A 3884-nucleotide genomic window follows, 5' to 3' on the forward strand; every position below is an offset into this window, starting at 1 on the left:
TAGCTACCCGATGGCACCAGTCGGCGGTTCTCCCTGCCTTCCCCGCACACACTGCCGGGTGCGCACTCGCCCGCTCTACCCGGCCCGGGAGCCACCGTCCCTGGGCACGGAGGTGGTCCATGGACCCCCGATGGGGACCAGGTACCGGGGTATTGCGCCCCGCAGCCACCACAGGCCTATGCAGGCTTGTCGATCTGCTCTTTTTCCACGGCAGGCAGGACTCTGTCCTTTTTCTTCCACACCCACGACCGGGGACCCCCGGGACCCCCGGCGAAGCCTCGAGCCGGCCCGGGGAGCACCGAGGCCGGGTACTCGCTCCGCTCCGAGGACCCCCCGGGGGTCCCTGGCTCCTGAGGCTACACCCTGGCCGCTCGGCTCAGGCACTCTCCAGCCGGGGACCCCCGGGGGTCCCTGGTGGTGATTCCGGCTGTCGGAACTCCGAGGCGTCGGAGTAGCGAGGTGGAACCGGTTTCTTATACAAGTCTGTTGTCTTTTCTGACTCAATAGTTGTAACATCAGACCAGCATGGAGCTACAGACGCTGACCCACAAAGTTCAAGTTCAACATCAACAAGTAGAACTAAAACTGAAGGTGAGCTGACACAATGAAAAGATGTCTTCAATAAGCTGATTCAACTGTATGGTCTGTTCACACTATTAACCTGTAGTCTGTAGAAACACACACAACACATGTACAGTAATTGCTTTAATGTCATACACATTACATCATGAGATGTTGGTCCTCCACTCAAACTTTGAAAAATGAAAGACTGTTTATTGCTTTAGTAATCTGAAACATCTAATATTTTTATTTAGGTTGTTGCACTTTGAAACAACAGTTGGGTAAAGAAAAAGGCCAAACAACTGCTATAAAACATCTAAGTATGTACAGCAGGGTATTATATTAGTATCATAGTTTAATAATGAATTAGACAGAGGTGATAGGCTACATGCATATTTCTGTGATGCTACTTGAACTCTCATAATGTAATACATTTGAAGAGGCATAACAGTAACTAAGGGTTTGGATCTAAAGAACAATGTAAGTACATTTTTAGACTAAACAATGACTAGGCCTATGCACATAACTGTGACCTTTAAAGCCAGGAATGTAATATTGTAGACCAATGGTTTCCAAACTTCTTAGCTCAAAGCCCACAGTTTTTAGATCTGTTATTTTCACTTCTTAAAAGGTTTTTATTAGGGCCCCAGCACTGCACAGTAGTGCGAAGCCCTATTGAAACTGCAATTATTATTATTATTATTATTATTATTATTATTATTATTACCCTTATTATTATTATTATTATTATTATTATTATTAGTCTGTGCACAAATGAATCGCGTTTTTGAGGGGCAATAGTTCCCAACTATTGTCACCAGTTTGAATCGATTTTAATCGATTTAAGATAAATCATTTCATGCCTAATATTCATATAATGTATGTATACATACACTGCTCAAAAAAATAAAGGGAACACTTAAATCCCTTGATTCTTTTGAGAAGTTTTTGTTAGCAGTATGTTACACAGTTCATGAAAACTCTAAATGATTAAGGGATCAAAGTGTTCCCTTTATTTTTTTGAGCAGTGTATATGTAGTATACATACGTAGATACAATATACACATATCTATGCATTAAAAAAGGGGGGAAATGGATGAGTTTCCAGATCTCTGTGAAAGTTTAATACAAGAGTAATCAGTTGAATTCAAAGCAGCTCCTAATCTCATCCTCCTTCAGGCGCCCAGGCGGCGGTGGCCGGTGGTCCCAGTACTCCAGATTGCCAGGTGGTGTGGGAGAAGAAGGCCTCCCCAGAGGAGGAGAAGAAGGCCTCCCCAGAGGAGGAGAAGAAGGCCAAGAGCGTGCAGCTGCCCCCCACATTCTTCTGTGGCACCAGTGAGAGCGACAGAGACAGAGACAAACCAGACGACTTTGAGAGAGAGGTCTGCAAGGCCCAGGAGGCCCCGGTACGCAGCATCACTAATTTATCACATTTTAGTAAGAAATAATAACTTTATCTTATGTAGCACTTTTCAAAACTGTTACTAAGTGCTGCACACAGTAAGTGACATGAATGACCAGGTACAATAAAACTATTAAAAAAGTCCAATCAAATATGTAAAAAGACACATGCAAAGGAAATGCAACACATGCTGATAAGCCATCTAATTGAAACTTAATTGTTGTACTGTTTCAGGATGCCAAGCTACAAACGGAAGCTGCTGCATCTTCCAGAAGCACAACCAAAGCTCCTCAAGACCAGACCCCTGTCCAGGATGTCACAGAGGACCAGACCCCTGTCCAGGATGTCACAGAGGACAAGACCCCTGTCCGGGATGTTACAGAGGACCAGGCCATTTCTCAGGAGACTCCAGAACCACAGGCCATGTTCCAGGATGTTCCAGAACCACAAGAAGCCCAGACTGTGGACCAAGGAACTCCAGAACCACAGAGTGTGGTCCAGGAGACTCCAGAAGAGCAGGTTCCAAGTGAGCTGATACTATGAATAGATGTGCTATATGAGCTGTTCACACTCTTTACCAGTAGTCTGTAGTAATGAAACAGATCGGAAGGTTACATCCGATGTAACCCAGGTTCTCTGAGTGGAGAGACTGTTTCTCCACTACATATTATTCAATATGTACGGGAACTGACCCCCAGGGGCAGTGCTCGTGGATACTCTTTAAGACACATCACTCATGGTGGCCCTGCCCTGATTACATTACAGTCATTTAGCAGACGCTTTTATCCAAAGCGACTTACAATAAGTGTATTCAACATAGGTAGGGAACGAAAACTACTAATCACCAGAAGTTTTAAGTGCATTTCCTGCAAAAACAAGCAACCAAGAGTATACCTAGCGCTAAGGTAAAAGTGCAATATATCAGCTACCTACTTTCTTAAACAGATGAGACAAAAATGGCAAAATCAAATGAGCACGAGCTAAAACAAATAAGTGTATCGACTAAACAAGATCCAATAAAACAATACAAAAATAAAACAAGAGTTCGTACAACTAGTTAATAACAAGTAGGCCAGGCAAAGAGGAAGGGTAGTGTTTCCTGAAGAGGTGGGTTACCCCACTGATCTGTGATCAGTGGGGTATTTAAGTCCCACCCAGGCAGGGCCACTTCGATTAACTTTGATTGACACGAATTTCGGAGCGGCTCATTCGTGGAGAGCCAGTCTCTCCACTCAGAGAACCTGGGTTACATCGGATGTAACCTTCCGTTCTCTATCTTGGTCGAGACTGGCTCTCCACTACATATTATTCAATATGTACGGGAACACTCTAAGACACACCGCGAGGAAATAAGCAGACCCAGCTGCCCCCGCGGCAGCCCGAAGCAGTTTAAGCCCGAAGTATCAGAGCCCAAGGCGTGCTCCAAAATCCTGCCATCCAACGAAGTATGTAATACTCGTGGCCTAGGCGCAAGGTGCTACCTATGCCCAGCTGGCCCCGCCAGATGCTAAGGCTGGTCAAAAAAGGAAGGCTTGTGGCCTAGGCGCAAGACGCTACCTAGGCCCAGCCGGCCCCGCCAGACGCTAAGGCCGGTCAAAAAAAGGCTTGTGGCCTAGGCGCAAGATGCTACCTAGGCCCAGCTGGCGTCCGGCCAGTCAACTGATTAGCCACCTAGCCCGCAAGGCGCAGGGCTAGCTTCCTATGCCCGACATCACTCCGTGCCCCGGCCTGTCCTGCGGGAGCCGGGGTCCCGGAGGCACGGTGAGTATGACCTGCTCTACTGCCTGGAGCCCAGCACTCGCTCCGTGAATGGGGTGCTGGCTGCCACGTTCATGCAGTAGAACCTGGTGAATGTGGAGGGCGCCGACCAAGAGGCCGCCGTACAAATCTCGGACAAAGGGGCACCTCGCCAGAGCCGATG

At 47.0% G+C, this 3884-nt stretch overlaps 1 long non-coding RNA gene across 1 annotated transcript; it reads left to right on the forward strand.

The window, feature by feature from the left end:
• The first annotated feature begins 500 nt into the window (after nt 1–500).
• LOC311043591 lies at nt 501–2300 on the forward strand. The gene is made up of 3 exons (XR_014600618.1): nt 501–591; nt 1741–1967; nt 2198–2300. It is a non-coding gene; the product is annotated as an uncharacterized lncRNA (long non-coding RNA).
• Nucleotides 2301–3884: the final 1584 nt, after the last annotated feature.

Source organism: Gymnoscopelus microlampas, assembly GCF_963454915.1.
Source record: "Gymnoscopelus microlampas genome assembly, chromosome: 4".
NCBI lineage: Eukaryota > Metazoa > Chordata > Actinopteri > Myctophiformes > Myctophidae > Gymnoscopelus > Gymnoscopelus microlampas.